This window comes from Pristiophorus japonicus, chromosome 9, assembly GCF_044704955.1.
Source record: "Pristiophorus japonicus isolate sPriJap1 chromosome 9, sPriJap1.hap1, whole genome shotgun sequence".
NCBI classification, from domain to species: Eukaryota; Metazoa; Chordata; class Chondrichthyes; family Pristiophoridae; genus Pristiophorus; species Pristiophorus japonicus.
The window spans coordinates 74,727,096-74,745,197 of record NC_091985.1 but is presented as its reverse complement, the minus strand read 5'-3'; the positions used below and the strand labels follow the sequence as shown (position 1 = coordinate 74,745,197).

At 44.2% G+C, this 18,102-nt stretch overlaps 1 protein-coding gene across 3 annotated transcripts in view; it reads right to left on the bottom strand.

Annotated features, from left to right (window-relative positions):
* LOC139273098 (tyrosine-protein phosphatase non-receptor type 14-like) overlaps positions 1-5,490 on the bottom strand; it is a 303,219-nt gene extending 297,729 nt beyond the window's left edge. For 2 of the 3 annotated variants that reach the window (XM_070889465.1, XM_070889467.1), the window contains exon 1: positions 5,109-5,490. The gene's annotated coding sequence lies outside the window, so the exon portion shown is untranslated. Of the gene's footprint in view, positions 1-624; positions 749-5,108 lie in introns of all 3 variants that reach the window. The other variant, XM_070889466.1, reaches the window with a different exon arrangement.
* Positions 5,491-18,102: the final 12,612 nt, after the last annotated feature.

The window sequence follows — 18,102 nt, the reverse complement described above, 5'->3', positions numbered from 1 at the left end:
TTATTAGCAATGTTGTCCATTTTCCTTTCTCAATGCTCTGTAACAAATATTTCCTGTTTAAACCAATAGCATTAATCATTGGTAAAATACCCCATGAGTTGCAGCTCATTCCAGAAGTTTTGAAAACTAAGGCAAGTACAACTGACTGTAAACTTTGGGGACTTTTACCATTTTTAAATTACACACAATACTGTACTTTCAATTAGTGACACATTTGGCATTTCCACAAATGTTTAAATATCAAACACAGAGGTTTGAGTTGCACTATTTAAATTCACATATCGTGGGAATCTCAATTATCCACTGTTGAATAATGAAAATTCACAGATAATCAAGTTCATCCAAATTATTCTGCTGATTGCTGCCCCGAATTTTGAGTGTGCTGGCTCTCTCCATCTCAGATCTCTCCACCAGCATTCTCCTCCATTGCTCTCCTCCAAGAAGCAATATCAGCTTGCACTAAACCAGCTAAAATATCAATTGATCTACTGGTTCAAACCTCCCTTACAAATGCACATAACTCTAGTTTCCAGACCTGCAGTGACCCAAGAGAGAACAATAAAACAATGCCAACCACACACCTTTTAGGCACAGAGATGAGCACTAAAGCTAGCATATGCTCACCTCCAGAAGGTCAACAGTTCAGAGCTTCCAACTCCAAAATCAATTCAGAACCAGCCTTGTTAGAGGCACCCTTGTGCTAGTGAACAAAGCATGTGTTGAATGTAGCACCAGCTGGTTATTTTACCTGTTAAAACAAGCAGGCTCTGTATTAATTTCAAATTCGACAATCTGCTGAGATCAACACTGTGGCGGCTGCCAATGGGATGAGAATGCATGCTGCCTTTAGTGTTCATTGTAGAAGGAGGACTGTGATTGGCATCAGGGGAGCATTCTTTGACTATCTCTCGAGTCTGTGATGGGTCTGGCCTCTGGAGTTGTATGTGGGAGACCAGTACATCATCTGATCCATCTGCTTTCCAGAACCAGCCAAGGTTGCTGGCAGAAGCAGACAGAGGCAAGTAAAAAAAAAAAATCTGCAACTTAAACTCCCCCATTATGCTTAAATAGTCTCACTAATAATTAATTGATACTGTAACTGTATATACAATTCATATGTAAATCAATTTCTGCTGCAGTCATTTTAAAAACTGCCTCACTTAGTTCCCAATTTAGTATTTGTATGGTTTACCTATTCCATTTCTGTGCATGGTTATAAAAATGGCATACATCTGTTCTGATAATCTGTCCTCTTTTCTATTCACATTTTCACATTGTGTCTGAGCATGAATCCAAATTGTAAAAGGAAGTGATCATATGCATACCCATCAACAATTTAATACATTGAATCTTTAATATTTGGTTTTGAAATTAATACATTGTATTAAAGCTCATTTTTAATTTTAGATAACAAAATCAATTTTAAATGTGTAATTAAGACATTGCAAAAGGAGTGAATGGAATTGTTCTTGATTCCAAATGGCTAAACATGGAATTTTTTTCCAATACAAAAAAAACAGCAAAAAAAGCTACAATAAACATTTGCTTATAAAATTAAGTTGCCAATTGAAGGTGAAAAAAAATGTTGCTGAAACAATTGTGTCAATATAGTCAAATGGGACTTCAGCATCACAGCGAAAACAAACAAACTTGTGAATCCATGGGCAGGTGTAGGCTCTGAGCCATCAATCAACCTGCACAGAAAATCCAACCCTGAGCAGGTGAGTACACCAAACCAGTATAAACGTGCCCACTGATTATATACAAAATCCCAAGGGAGATGGAAAAGAGGGAGAAAAGAAATCTCTTCAGTGTGAATTGCCATTTTCTGCCTTCCGTGCTTATCGCTTGCCTGGAACAGGCCCGCGCCTCAGTGAGACACATTTATACTTTGAGAACAGTCTTAAACCATGTCAGGGTCTGAACAATTTCACAGGGCAGCCATGTTAGACTCGACAACCCACAAGAATTCTACCGCCACAATCACCTGAAAATCCAACTTAAACCAAGTAATTACTTATTTTAACAAAGGAAAATACTACAATTCTATACTGCAATAAAATTTCCATCAGAATACTTAAATTAACCATGGAGGATATTACAAATAAGCAGGTGGCATTGTCTAGAGGTTACTCATCAAACATTTGAACACTTGATTTAGAAAGATGATAGCCCCTGTTCACACAGCTAGACAATGCAATTATGCAACCTTGTTTCACCAACACTGGATCTACACTCTCAGCACTTCCTTTCAAGCAGCAAAAATTAAAATATTAGAAATACAAAGCTTAAAACACTTTCTAAATTCCATTTCAATATTGGTTCATTTCTAGTATCATTTGTATCTGGTCAATATCATATTGCTGTTTGTGGAACCTTGCTGTACACAATTGCCTACTATGTTTCCTATATTATAACATTGACTACACTTCAAATGATTTTGTCGGCTGTAAAGCACTTTGGGATGTCCGGAGGTCATGAAAGGTGCTATATAAATGCAAGTTCTTTCTTTAACTGTTGCTGTGGGTCCATTCCACCTGACATGCACAGAACAAGCTGGATGTCAATATAATTTCAATGCAAAAAATCCAAAATAGTTTTTTGTTAAAGTGTAAATGGATCTCAAAACAGCATCCTTCTTTTTCATAATAAAGATCAAATTTAAATAACTAAGATTCAAATTATAACTATGCACGGATCAAGGACAGACTAGGGTTCACTGCAAGAGCACCATCACCAAAAGGACTGCAGCAGTTCAAAAACAAGGCCCACCAACACCTTATCAGGGCACCTAGGGTTCGGTAATAAATGTGGGCTGGCTAGCGTTACCGGAATCCCACGAGCAAGAATTTGCATCTATATTGTGCCTTTCAGGACATCCCAAAATATTTTACAGTCAATTATGTACTTTTAAAGAAACATGGGAACCGATTTGCACACAACAAGGTCTCCTTCGAATAGTGCCATGGAATTGTTTACATTTGCTTGAAAGGGCAAATAGAACCTCAGTGTAATGTCTCATCAGAAAGACATCACATCCGACAGTGCAGTTCTCCTTTGGTACTGCACTAAAGTTCAAGTCTCTGAAATGGGGCAAGAGTGCTACCACCAAGCTAATGCTGGTACCAAAGTTCTAGGTTCCCGATCTGAGACGCACTGACCAGGGAGGTGCTGACTAGAGGTTATAGCATCCCAGTAGGAGAGAAGGATAGCCTCATGGAGATTCACCCCTGGGTGGTCTCTGATGCCTATTGGTGGCTAACAACAAGGACATTAGTGGTGGCCGAGGAACAGGTTGCATATTTATGCTCGGTTGCAGGCATGAGTTCGGCAGATGAAAATAAGTTAAATAAAAATATGAAAAAAATAAAAAGGGAAACTTATCCAAATATACTCATAAGTTAGTTTAAAAAAGAATTACATTTAACATTAAATTTGTATTAAAGTCAGTCAATTTATAGTAATATATTAATTTTAAATGCTTTGAATCCCTTAGCCTTTACAAGAAAGCCAGGAAAATCTGAAGACATTGTGTTGTGGTTTTGAATCAGCGAGCGTTAAACTTAGTGCATGTAAAGATGAAAAAGATGCTGTATCCTATTTCAAATGGATAATAAAACTATCAAAACATAAGATCATCCAGCAGTACAGGCACAGTTATCACAAACACTTAAGAAATACAATTCCAGTACACAGACAACAACCAGATTGTCCATCATCATCTTTAATCTTATTGTTTCAGTCCAAATTCCAATTGTTTTTCATAATAAAAGAATTACTGTCTTGCAAGCCAAAGATTCTTGTAGCCAATGGTCCTTCTTTGAAAATGTGACAGCATTAACCCAAGGTTAATTTAATCTAATGTTTACATCACACATTTCCCCTGAATTTGAACCCAGGCATACCCAGAGGTCATATGTTTCAAATTGCAAGTCCATTACTGTTGATTACTACATAAAATGGATCAGGGAACAAGTAGGAATTCAGATCAGATTGCTTACACTACCGTGACTGAATGTGATGAATGTCACATACATGTTTTTTAAAGTTTTAATCTGTTTACAATAGACATGTTTAATTACCAAATGTAAAGTTATAAGTAGAACATGACAAATGTGAAATTCTCGAGGTTTCATTCCAAACTTGCATAAATAAAACTTGTTTAAAATTTTCTGGGAATATTCGTATAAAGTGTTAAAATAGCAAGTTCTGTCACAAGATGCATTCACCCTTTTAACTGCTAGCTCAAAGTTAGCAATATCCTTTGTTTTCAATACTTCCATCAGAAAAACACAAAGGAAGCCAATTTTAAATTAAAAAATTATAATAGCTACCACTGGGTAAATTTATGAAACTACTCCAATCTCGGAGTTCATGCATAAACCATATTCCTATTTAATGTTTCGCTTTCATGGTTTGGGGTATCATCTGAACCCTTCGACTGGATCAATTTCTTGTAATTAGGTATTCATTATCCTCTGTGTCCTGCGCAGAGTCGTCACCTTTATCTCTCAGTTTGTTTTAAAATCAACATTTCCAGCTTGGTAACATTTTTTAAAAAGAAACAATTGTTTTCCAGTAAAAACAACTTTTAAAAAGTAGTGTCTCAGAAGATACAGCATTTTCACGAGCTATTCTATTAGCTAGTTTGAACATCGAAACGGGAGCCGGTCTCTTTAAACATGCTGCAACAAAGCACGGGCTGAAATTAGCTTTTTGCAGGGGGGGGGGAGGCGGTGAGGGGGATCATATTATAAGCATTTGGGAAAGTTGAATATAAACACGTTAAGATAAAATGTTGCTGGTTGAACCTCCACCCCCGCGCCCTTCCTCTCTCCCTCTTTCTCGGAAGCCTGAAAGAACAAAACAAGGAGAGAGCAAAGGGAACAAGCTGCCGAGGAGTGTTGGCAGTTGAGCCGCAGAGTGAGGCAGACAGCCTCCCTTTAATAGGCATGTCTGACTTGCTCTTTCAAACCACTCAAGGACGAGTGGAAATCTGGGATCAAGCAAAGGGTTACTTTTCTCCCTCTGGTGTATCTACCGTCTACACATTTCATCTTGAATTAAACAGGCAAGCTCTTGGAGCGAGGAATCTGGTGTGCCCTTACCTGTTTACATGTCTTTATTGTGTCTGGCTAGTCCATTAAAGCCACAAACAGCGCGCTCCCGTTCAAACTTTCCAAATCTTTCCCTTTCTTTACATATACAAATATAAAAGTTTCCACAAGTGGAGATTGGGTCGGTAATCCCGTTCCGGATAAAGGATCCACTCGCCTAAAAGGACCTCAGGATCCGTCTGCTCGCCAAAAAGTGTTTGGAGTTGCACGGAGTGCCGTACCTCCCCGCTGAAGAACTACTTTTGTTTGGTAAAACTTTTCTCTGCCCCCACCCCCAGCACTGCTCCTTGTTTGTTGTTCTGAACTCTGCTGATCGCACAAGCTGCTTTGGCTTTTCTCCTCTTTCCCCGGTCGCTCCCCTCGCAGCCGAGACTATTTTCGATTAAATAACATGGTCAGAGTTTGTGGTTTTGAAAAAAAAGATCTGCGCCTCGTGACATCAGAAATGTGGAATGTGAGGAATGTGAGCTGATGAAGGGCTGAGATGTCGTTACTTCTTAATGGTCACCCAACGAAAACACACCCAGCCAGCGCCGATTTAAAGCCGCGCCGCGTCAGCTTAACCGTCTACTCATATTATTATTACTTTTTTTTCTCCACGCAATGTTTGTGAACAATCGAAGGGAGCGTGTTATTCGACCAAAGTGTGCCGGTGCTGTTGGCTGGATTAGCGTGAAAAATGCAACCTTTTACCCTAAAAGTACATTTGGGGTGAACACCCCTAAAATGATGAATTCTGAAATGAATGCGTTTTCTTTCTTGAGGAATGCGGTCGTCTGTAAATGGGATTATTATGTTATGGGGATGTGCTGTCGAACGATGACACGAGCTCCTGCAGAGCTAGCTCACGGATGACACCATGTGGGGGATGACGGGCCTTAAAGACTTCAGCTATTTATGCCTTTTATTTGGTTTTGGCCCAACTCTCCGGAGACCAAAATATAAAACCTGCAATATTATTTCACCTCCCAGCTTTCACCCTTAATTCCTCGACTGTTGCGTTCCAATCTGATTGCCTATTTAACACCGCCCACATCCTGAGCTCCACTCTACACAAACTCGGACACATCCAGAAGAGTTCTGGTTAACATAGAAACAAAGAAATTGGTGCAGGAGTAGGCCATTCGGCCCTTCTAGCCTGCACCACCATTCAATGAGTTCATGGCTGAACATGAAACTTCAGTACCCCATTCCTGCTTTCTCGCCATACCCCTTGATCCCCCAAGTAGTAAGGACCTCATCTAACTCCTTTTTGAATATATTTAGTGAATTGGCCTCAACAACTTTCTGTGGTAGAGAATTCCACAGGTTCATCACTCTCTGGGTGAAGAAGTTCCTCCGCATCTCGGTCCTAAATGGCTTACCCCTTATCCTTAGACTGTGACCTCTGGTTCTGGACTTCCCCAACATTGGGAACATTCTTCCTGCATCTAACCTGTCTAAACCCATCAGAATTTTAAATGTTTCTATGAGGTCCCCTCTCATTCTTCTGAACTCCAGTGAATACAAGCCCAGTTGATCCAGTCTTTCTTGATAGGTCAGTCCCGCCATCCCGGGAATCAGTCTGGTGAACCTTCGCTGCACTCCCTCAATAGCAAGAATGTCCTTCCTCAAGTTAGGAGACCAAAACTGTACACAATACTCCAGGTGTGGCCTCACCAATGCCCTGTACAACTGTAGCAACACCTCCCTGCCCCTGTACTCAAATCCCCTTGCTTTGAAGGCCAACATGCCATTTGCTTTCTTAACCGCCTGCTGTACCTGCATGCCAACCTTCAATGACTGATGTACCACGACACCCAGGTCTCTTTGCACCTCCCCTTTTCTTAATCTGTCACCATTCAGATAATAGTCTGTCTCTCTGTTTTTACCACAAAAGTGGATAACCTCACATTTATCCACATTATACTTCATCTGCCATGCATTTGCCCACTCACCTAACCTATCCAAGTCGCTCTGCAGCCTCACAGCATCCTCCTCGCAGCTCACACTGCCACTCAACTTAGTGTCATCCGCAAATTTGGAGATACTACATTTAATCCCCTCATCTAAATCATTAATGTACAATGTAAACAGCTGGGGCCCCAGCACAGAACCTTGCGGTACCCCACTAGTCACTGCCTGCCATTCTGAAAAGTACCCATTTACTCCTACTCTTTGCTTCCTGTCTGACAACCAGTTCTCAAGCCATGTCAGCACACTACCCCCAATCCCATGTGCTCTAACTTTGCACATCAATCTCTTGTGTGGGACCTTGTCGAACGCCTTCTGAAAGTCCAAATATACCACATCAACTGGTTCTCCCTTGTCCACTCTACTGGAAACATCCTCAAAAAATTCCAGAAGATTTATCAAGCATGATTTCCCTTTCACAAATCCATGCTGACTTGGACCTATCATGTCACCTCTTTCCAAATGCACTGCTATGACATCCTTAATAATTGATTCCATCATTTTACCCACTACCGATGTCAGGCTGACCGGTCTATAATTCCCTGTTTTCTCTCTCCTTTTTTAAAAAGTGGGGTTACATTGGCTACCCTCCACTCGATAGGAACTGATCCAGAGTCAATGGAATGTTGGAAAATGACTGTCAATGCATCCACTATTTCCAAGGCCACCTCCTTAAATACTCTGGGATGCAGTCCATCAGGCCCTGGGGATTTATCGGCCTTCAATCCCATCAATTTCCCCAACACAATTTCCCGACTAATAAGGATTTCCCTTAGTTCCTCCTCTTTACTAGACCCCCCGACCCCTTTTATAACCGGAAGGTTGTTTGTGTACTCCTTCGTGAATACCGAACCAAAGTACTTGTTCAATTGGTCCGCCAATTCTTTGTTCCCCGTTATGACTTCCCCTGATTCTGACTGCAGGGGACCTACGTTTGTCTTTACTAACCTTTTTCTCTTTACATATCTAGAAACTTTTGCAATCCGTCTTAATGTTCCCTGCAAGCTTCTTCTCATACTCCATTTTCCCTGCCCTAATCAAACCCTTTGTCCTCCTCCTCTGCTTAGTTCTAAATTTATCCCAGTCCCCAGGTTCGCTGCTATTTCTGGCCAATTTGTATGCCACTTCCTTGGCTTTAATACTATCCCTGATTTCCCTTGATAGCCACGGTTGAGCCACCTTCCCTTTTTTATTTTTATGCCAGAAAGGAATGTACAATTGTTGTAGTTCATCCATGCGGTCTCTAAATGTCTGCCATTGCCCATCCACAGTCAACCCCTTAAGTACCATTCGCCAATCCATCCCAGCCAATTCACGCCTCATACCTTCAAAGTTAGCCTTCTTTAAGTTCTGGACCATGGTCTCTGAATTAACTGTTTCATTCTCCATCCTAATGCAGAATTCCACCATATTATGGTCACTCTTCCCCAAGGGGCCTCGCACAACGAGATTGCTAATTAATCCTCTCTCATTACATAACACCCAGTCTAAGATGGCCTCCCCCCTAGTTGGTTCCTCGACATATTGGTCTAAAAAACCATCCCTTATGCACTCCAGGAAATCCTCCTCCACCGTATTGCTTCCAGTTTGGTTAGCCCAATCTATGTGCATATTAAAGTCACCCATTATAACTGCTGCACCTTTATTGCATGCACCCCTAATTTCCTGTTTGATGCCCTCCCCAACATCACTACTACTGTTTGGAGGTCTGTACACAACTCCCATGAACGTTTTTTGCCCTTTGGTGTTCTGTAGCTCTGCCCATATAGATTCCACATCATCCAAGCTAATGTCCTTCCTAACTATTGCATTAAACTCCTCCTTAACCAGTAATGCTACCCCACCTCCTTTTCCTTTTATTCTATCCTTCCTGAATGTTGAATACCCCTGGATGTTGAGTTCCCAGCCCTGATCATCCTGGAGCCACGTCTCCGTAATCCCAATCACATCATATTTGTTAACATCTATTTGCACAGTTAATTCATCCACCTTATTGCGGATACTCCTTGCATTAAGACACAAAGCCTTTAGGCTTGTTTTTTTTAACACCCTCTGTCCTTTTAGAATTTTGCTGTACAATGGTCCTTTTTGTTCTTTGCCTTGTGTTTCTCTGCCCTCCACTTTTCCTCATCTCCTTTCTGTCTTTTGCTTTTGCCTCCTTTTTGTTTCCCTCTATCTCCCTGCATTGGTTCCCATCTCCCTGCCATATTAGTTTAACTCCTCCCCAACAGCATTAGCAAACACTCCCCCGAGGACATTGGTTCCGATTCTGCCCAGGTGCAGACCGTCCGGATTGTACTGGTCCCACCTCCCCCAGAACCGGTTCCAATGCCCCAGGAATTTGAATCCTTCCCTGCTGCACCATTGCTCAAGCCACATATTCATCTGAGCTATCCTGCGATTCCTACTCTGACTAGCACGTGGCACTGGTAGCAATCCCGAGATTACTACTTTTGAGGTCCTACTTTTTAAATTTAGCTCCTAAAATTCATTTCGTAGGACCTCATCCCTTTTTTTACCTATGTCGTTGGTACCAACGTGCACCACGACAACTGGCTGTTCTCCCTCCCTTTTTAGAATGTCCTGCACCCGCTCCGAGACATCCTTGACCCTTGCACCAGGGAGGCAACATACCATCCTGGAGTCTCGGTTGCGGCCGCAGAAACGCCTATCTATTCCCCTTACAATTGAATCCCCTATCACTATCGCTCCCCCACTCTTTTTCCTGCCCTCCTGTGCAACTGAGCCACCCACGGTGCCATGAACTTGGCTGCTGCTGCCCTCTCCTGATGAGTCATCCCCCTCAACAGTACTCAAAGCAGTTTATCTGTTTTGCAGTGGGATGACCACAGGGGACCTCTGCACTACTCTTCCTGCTGGTCTTCCATTCCCTAGCTGGCTGTGGACCCTTCTCCTGCGGTAAGACCAACTCGCTCCACGTGCTACTCACGTCATTCTCAGCATCGTGTATGCTCCAGAGTGAATCCACCCTCAGCTCCAACTCCGTAACGCGGACCGTCAGGAGCCGGAGGTGGATACACTTCCCGCACATGTAGTCGTCAGGGACACTGGTGTTGTCCCCGAGTTCCCACATGGTACAGGAGGAGCATATCACGTGACCGAGCTGTCCTGCCATGACTTAACCCTTAGATACACTTAAATTGGCGACAACAATGTTAAAAGTTACTGACTAATAAAGAAAAAGAAAAACTACTCACCAATCAGCAGCCAATCACTTACCACGTTGGCTGTGATGTCACCTTTTGATTTCTTTCTACTTCTTTTTTGCCTTCTCTCCCAGCTGGAGCTGCACCGGTACGTCTCTCTCGACTCCCGCCTCTCTCGACGCTCCCTGGACTGCTGAGCCTTTTATAGGCCGCTGTCTCTCTCGACTCCCACCTCTCTCGACGCTCCCTGGACTGCTGAGCCTTTTATAGGCCGCTGCCTCTCTCGACTCCCGCCTCTCTCGACGCCATGAACAATAAGTTCATGGCTGAACATGCAACTTTAGTACCCCATTCCTGCTTTCTCACCATACCCTTTGATCCGCCTAGTAGTAAGGACTTCATCTAACTCCTTTTTGAATATATTTAGTGAATTGGCCTCAACAACTTTCTGTGGTAGAGAATTCCACAGGTTCACCACTCTCTGGGTGAAGAAGTTTCTCCTCATCTCGGTCCTAAATGGCTTACCCTTATCTTTAGACTGTGACCCCTGGTTCTGGACTTCCCCAACATTGCGAACATTCTTCCTGCATCTAACCTGTCTAAACCCGTCAGAATTTTAAATGTTTCTATGAGGTCCCCTCTCATTCTTCTGAACTCCAGTGAATACAAGCCCAGTTGATCCAGTCTTTCTTGATAGGTCAGTCCCGCCATCCCGGGAATCAGTCTGGTGAACCTTCGCTGCACTCCCTCAATAGCAAGAATGTCCTTCCTCAAGTTAGGAGACCAAAACTGTACACAATACTCCAGGTGTGGCCTCACCAAGGCCCTGTACAACTGTAGCAACACCTCCCTGCCCCTGTACTCAAATCCCCTCGCTATGAAGGCCAACATGCCATTTGCTTTCTTAACCGCCTGCTGTACCTGCATGCCAACCTTCAATGACTGATGTACCATGACACCCAGGTCTCGTTGCACCTCCCCTTTTCCTAATCTGTCACCATTCAGATAATAATCTGTCTCTCTGTTTTTACCAGCAAAGTGGATAACCTCACATTTATCCACATTATACTTCATCTGCCATGCATTTGCTCACTCACCTAACCTATCCAAGTCACTCTGCAGCCTCATGGCAACCTCCTCGCAGCTCACACTGCCACCCAACTTAGTGTCATCCGCAAATTTGGAGATACTATATTTAATCCCCTTGTCTAAATCATTAATGTACAGTGTAAACAGCTGGGGCCCCAGCACAGAACCTTGCGGTACCCCACTAGTCACTGCCTGCCATTCTGAAAAGTACCCATTTACTCCTACTCTTTGCTTCCTGTCTGCCAACCAGTTCTCAATCCATGTCAGCACACTACCCCCAATCCCATGTGCTTTAACTTTGCACATTAATCTCTTGTGTGGGACCTTGTCGAAAGCCTTCTGAAAGTCCAAATATACCACATCAACTGGTTCTCCCTTGTCCACTCTACTGGAAACATGCTCAAAAAATTCCAGAAGATTTGTCAAGCATGATTTCCCTTTCACAAATCCATGCTGACTTGGACCTATCATGTCACCTCTTTCCAAATGCGCTGCTATGACATCCTTAATAATTGATTCCATCATTTTACCCACTACTGATGTCAGGCTGACCAGTCTATAATTCCCTGCTTTCTCTCTCCCTCCTTTTTTTAAAAAGTGGGGTTACATTGGCTACCCTCCACTTGATAGGAACTGATCCAGAATCAATGGAATGTTGGAAAATGACGGTCAATGCATCCGCTATTTCCAAGGCCACCTCCTTAAGTACTCTGGGATGCAGTCCATCAGGCCCTGGGGATTTATCGGCCTTCAATCCCATCAATTTCCCCAACACAATTTCCCAACTAATAAGGATTTCCCTCAGTTCCTCCTCCTTACTAGACCCTCTGACCCCTTTTATATCCGGAAGGTTGTTTGTGTCCTCCTTAGTGAATACCGAACCAAAGTACTTGTTCAATTGGTCTGCCATTTCTTTGTTCCCCGTTATGACTTCCCCTGATTCTGACTGCAGGGGACCTACGTTTGTCTCTACTAACCTTTTTCTCTTTACATATCTATGGAAACTTTTGCAATCCGTCTTAATGTTCCCTGGAAGCTTCTTGTCGTACTGCATTTTCCCTGCCCTAATCAAACCCTTTGTCCTCCTCTGCCGAGTTCTAAATTTCTCCCAGTCCCCGGGTTCGCTGCTATTTCTGGCCAATTTGTATGCCACTTCCTTGGCTTTAATACTATCCCTGATTTCCCTTGATAGCCACGGTTGAGCCACCGTCCCTTTTTTATTTTTACGCCAGACAGGAATGTACAATTGTTGTAGTTCATCCATGCGGTCTCTAAATGTCAGCCATTGTCCATCCACAGTCAACCCCTTAAGTATCATTCGCCAATCTATCCCAATTCACGCCTCATACCTTCAAAGTTACCCTTCTTTAAGTTCTGGATCATGGTCTCTGAATTAACTGTTTCATTCTCCATCCTAATGTAGAATTCCACCATATTATGGTCACTCTTCCCCAAGGGGCCTCGCACAACGAGATTGCTAATTAATCCTCTTTCATTACACAACACCCAGTCTAAGATGGCCTCCCCCTAGTTGGTTCCTTGACATATTGGTCTTGAAAACCATCCCTTATGCACTCCAGGAAATCCTCCTCCACCGTATTGCTTCCAGTTTGGTTAGCCCAATCTATGTGCATATTAAAGTCACCCATTATAACTGCTGCACCTTTATTGCATGCATCCCTAATTTCCTGTTTGATGCCCTCCCAAACATCACTACTACTGTTTGGAGGTCTGTACACAACTCCCACTAATGTTTTTTGCCCTTTGGTATTCTGCAGCTCTACCCATATAGATTCCACATCATCCAAGCTAATGTCCTTCCTAACTATTGCATTAAACTCCTCCTTAACCAGCAATGCTACCCCACCTCCTTTTCCTTTTATTCTATCCTTCCTGAATGTTGAATACCCCTGGATGTTGAGTTCCCAGCCCTGATCATCCTGGAGCCACGTCTCTGTAATCCCAATCACATCATATTTGTTAACATCTATTTGCACAGTTAATTCATCCACCTTATTACGGATACTCCTTGCATTAAGACACAAAGCCTTCAGGCTTGTTTTTTTAATACCCTTTGTCCTTTTAGAATTTTTCTGTACAGTGGCCCTTTTTGTTCTTTGCCTTGGGTTTCTCTGCCCTCCACTTTTCCTCATCTCCTTTCTGTCTTTTGCTTTTGTCTCCTTTTTGTTTCCCTCTGTCTCCCTGCATTGGTTCCCATCCCCCTGCCATATTAGTTTAACTCCTCTCCAACAGCACTAGCAAACACTCCCCCTAGGACATTGGTTCCACTCCTGCCCAGGTGCAGACCGTCCGGTTTGTACTGGTCCCACCTCCCCCAGAACAGGTTCCAATGCCCCAGGAATTTGAATCCCTCCCTGCTGCACAACTGCTCAAGCCACGTATTCATCTACTCTATCCTGCGATTCCTACTCTGGCTAGCACATGGCACTGGTAGCAATCCCGAGATTACTACCTTTGAGGTCCTACTTTTTAAATTTAGCTCCTAGCTCCTTAAATTCGTTTCGTAGGACCTCATCTCTTTTTTTACCTATGTCGTTGGTACCAATGTGCACCACGACAACTGGCTGTTCTCCCTCCCTTTTTAGAATGTCTTGCACCCGCTCCGAGACATCCTTGACCCTTGCACCAGGGAGGCAGCATACCATCCTGGAGTCTCAGTTGCGGCCGCAGAAACGCCTATCTATTCCCCTTACAATTGAATCCCCTATCACTATCGCTCTCCCACTCTTTTTCCTGCCCTCCTGTGCAACAGAGCCAGCCACAGTGCCATGAACTTGGCTGCTGCTGCCCTCCCCTGATGAGTCATCCCCCTCAACAGTACTCAAAGCAGTGTATCTGTTTTTCAGGGGGATGACCACAGGGGACCCCTGCACTACCTTCCTTGCACTACTCTTCTGCTGGTCTTCCATTCCCTAGCTGGCTGTGGACCCTTCTCCTGCGGAAGACCAACTCGCTACACGTGCTACTCACGTCATTCTCAGCATCGTGGATGCTCCAGAGTGAATCCACCCTCAGCTCCAAAAGATATTTTTGGTTAATTATTATTATTGGTTGAAGATATTCAACCTGAAATATTAACAACTTGCATTTATATAGCGCCTTTAACATAGTAAAACATCCCAAGGCCTTTCACATGAAAGTTATCAAACAGGATTTGATACAAAGCCACATATGGAGACATTAGGACACGTAATTAAAAGCTTGGTCCACGTAGTTTTTAAAGGATGAGGCCGAGAAGTTGAAGGGGGAATCACGGAGTTTAGAGCCAAGGCAACTGAAAGCACTGTCGCTAATGGTGGACCGATTAAATAGGGGGTGTGCAAGAGGCCAGATTTGGAAAAGCGCAGAGATCTCGGAGAGTTTAGGGCTAGAGGAATTTACAGAGATAGGGAGGGGTGAGGCCGTGGGGTGATTTGAAAACAAGAATGAGAATTTTAAAATCGAGATTGTTATATATATAAACCTGTAAATACTTTGTGTAGCCACCAGAGGGCTCATCCCCTGGAGTCCAATGGAATCCCACAATCCCTTAGGAGCACCTGTACGTAAGGAGGCCTCACAGGCTGGAGAGGCACTCTGGAGACCTGCAATAAAAGACCACGGTCATACTTTACTTTGAGCTCACAGTATCTGGTCAGACTCTTTATTCATACATAATAACTGGCGACGAGATACAGATGACGAACCCAACGATGCAGAGAACAGTAGAACAGTGGGCACCCTGGGGAAATTTTCGGAGGGAGATGATTGGGAAACCTTCGTGGAGTGACTCGACCAATACTTTGTGGCCAATGAGCTGGAAGGAGAAGCGAATGCTGCCAAACGAAGGGCGATTCTCCTTACCGTTTGCGGGGCAGTAACGTATGGCCTCATGAAAAATCTGCTTGCTCTAGCAAAACCCACAGAGAAATTGTATGATGATCTGTGCACACTGGTCCGGGAGCATCTGAACCCAAAGGAAAGCGTTCTGATGACAAGATACCGGTTCTACACGTACAAGAGGTCTAAAGGCCAGGAAGTGGCGAGTTATGTTGCCGAGCTAAGACGCCTTGCAGGACATTGTGAATTTGAAGGACATTTGGAGCACATGCTCAGGGACTTCTTTGTACTTGGCATTGGCCATGAAGTGATACTTAGCAAACTTTTGACTGTAGAGACCCCAACCTTGAGTAAAGCCATAGCGATAGCCCAGGCGTTCATTGCCACCAGTGACAATACCAAGCATATCTCTCAGCACACGAGTGCTGCTACAAGTACTGTGAACAAAGTAATGTTGTTTTCAAATCGCAACGTACAAGGCAGGCCTCACATGCCTGCAGCTGCACATCCGCAGATGTCCCAGAGTCCACCATCAAGGGTGACGAATGCTAGGCTATTAACACCTTGTTGGCGCTGCGGAGGTGATCATCGTTTCCATTCATGCCGATTCAAAGGATACATTTGCAGGGGCTGTGGAACAATGGGACATCTCCAACGTATGTGCAGGCGAGCTGCAAACTCTGCTAATCCTGCAAACTACCATGTTGCAGAGGATAGATCCACAGCGGATCACGACGAACCAGAGCCTCAGACCGAGGAGGCAGAGGTATATGGGATGCAACATTTACCACAAAGTGTCCCCCGATAATGCTGAAGGTTGATTTAAATGGACTCCCGGTGTCAATGGAGCTGGACACGGGCGCAAGCCAGTCCATTATGAGCAAAAAGACTTGATAAATTGTGGTGCAGTAAGGCCTCAAGGCCAGTCCTGACTCCCATTCGCACTAAACTGAGAACTTACACAAAGCAACTGATTCCCGTAATCGGCAGTGCTACTATAAAAGTCTCCTACAATGGAGCCGTGCACAAGTTACCACTCTGGGTGGTACCGGGCGATGGTCCCACGCTGCTCGGCAGGAGCTGGCTGGGAAAGATACGCTGGAACTGGGATGACGTCTGAGCGCTCTCGTCCGTCGACGACACTTTGTGTGCCCAGGTCTTAAACAAGTTCCCCTCGCTGTTCGAACCAGACATCGGGAAGTTCCAAGGAGCAAGAGTGCAGATCCACCTAATTCTGGGGGTGCAATCCATCCATCACAAGGCAAGAGCAGTACCGCACATGATGAGAGAGAGGGTGGAGATTGAGCTGAACTGGCTGCAACAAGAGGGCATCATTTCACCAATTGAATTCAACAACTGGGACAGCCCAATTGTTCCAGTCCTCAAGGGAGATGGCACCGTCAGAATCTGTGGTGATGACAATGTAACTCTCAATCCTTTCTCCCTGCAGTATCAATACCCACTACCAAAGGCAGAAGACCTCTTTGCGACGCCGGCGGGAGGAAAGACGTTCACGAAGTTGGACTTGACCTCAGCCTACATGAAGCAGGAGCTGGAGGAATCATCGAAGGGCCTCACCTGCATCAACATGCACAAAGGTCTCTTCATTTACAACAGATGCCTGTTTGGGATTCGATCAGCCGCGGCGATATTCCAGAGAAACATGGAAAGCTTACTGAAGTCGGTCCCGAGCACCGTGGTCTTCCAGGACGACATCTTGGTTACAGGTCGGAACACAGTCGAGCATCTGCAGAACCTGGAGGAGGTTCTTAGTTGGCTCAACCACGTGGGGCTCAGGTTAAAACGATCGATGCGCGTTTTCCTCGCGCCTTAAGTGGAGTTGCTGGGGAGAAGAATCACGGCGGACGGCATCAGGCCCACCGATTTGAAGACGGAGGCAATCGAGAACGCACCAAGGCCACAGAACGTGATGGAGCTACAGTCGTTTCTAGGACTCCTGAACTACTTTGATAACTTCTTACTGGGTCTCAGCACACTGTTACAACCACTGCACGCCTTACTGCATAAAGGAGACGAATGGGTATGGGGTAAAAGCCAAGAAAATGCCTTTGTAAAGCTAGAAAATTGTTATGCTCAAACAAATTACTTGTGTTGTATGATCCATGTAAACGTTTGGTACTAGCATGTGATGCGTCATCATACGGTGTCGGGTGTGTATTGCAACAAGCCAACGAATCTGGGAAATTGCAACCGGTTGCTTATGCATCCAGAAGTCTGTCTAAGGCTGAGTGAGCCTACAGCATAATTGAAAAAGAAGCGTTAGTATATGTTTATTGGGTAAAGGAAATGTATCAATATCTGTTTGGGCTCAAATTTGAATTGGAAACTGACCATAAGCCACTGATATCCCTCTTTTCTGAAAGTAAGGGGATAAATACGCATGCATCAGCCCGCATCCAGAGATGGGCGCTCACGTTGTCCGCATACAACGATGCCATCCGCCACAGAAAACTGTGCCGATGCTCTCAGTAGGCTGCCATTGCCCACCACAGGGGTGGAGATGGCACAGCCCGCAGATTTAGTTATGGTAATGGAAGCATTCGAGAGTGAACAATCACCTGTTACCGCCCGACAGATTAGAACCTGGACGAGCCAGGACCCCTTACTGTCCTTAGTAAAAAACAGTGTGCTTCACGGGAGCTGGTCCAGTGTCCCATTAGAAATGCAGGAAAATAAAGCCGTACCAGCGGCGCAAAGATGAAATGTCTATACAGGCAGACTACCTTCTGTGGGGTAATTGGGTAGTGGTACCCAAAAAGGGCAGGGACACTTTTAATTAGTGATCTCCACAGTACTCACCCAGGCATTGTAATGATGAAAGCAATAGTCAGATCCCACGTGTGGTGACCCGGTATCGATGCGGAGTTAGAATCCTGCGTGCACAAATGTAACACATGTTCACAGTTAAGCAATGC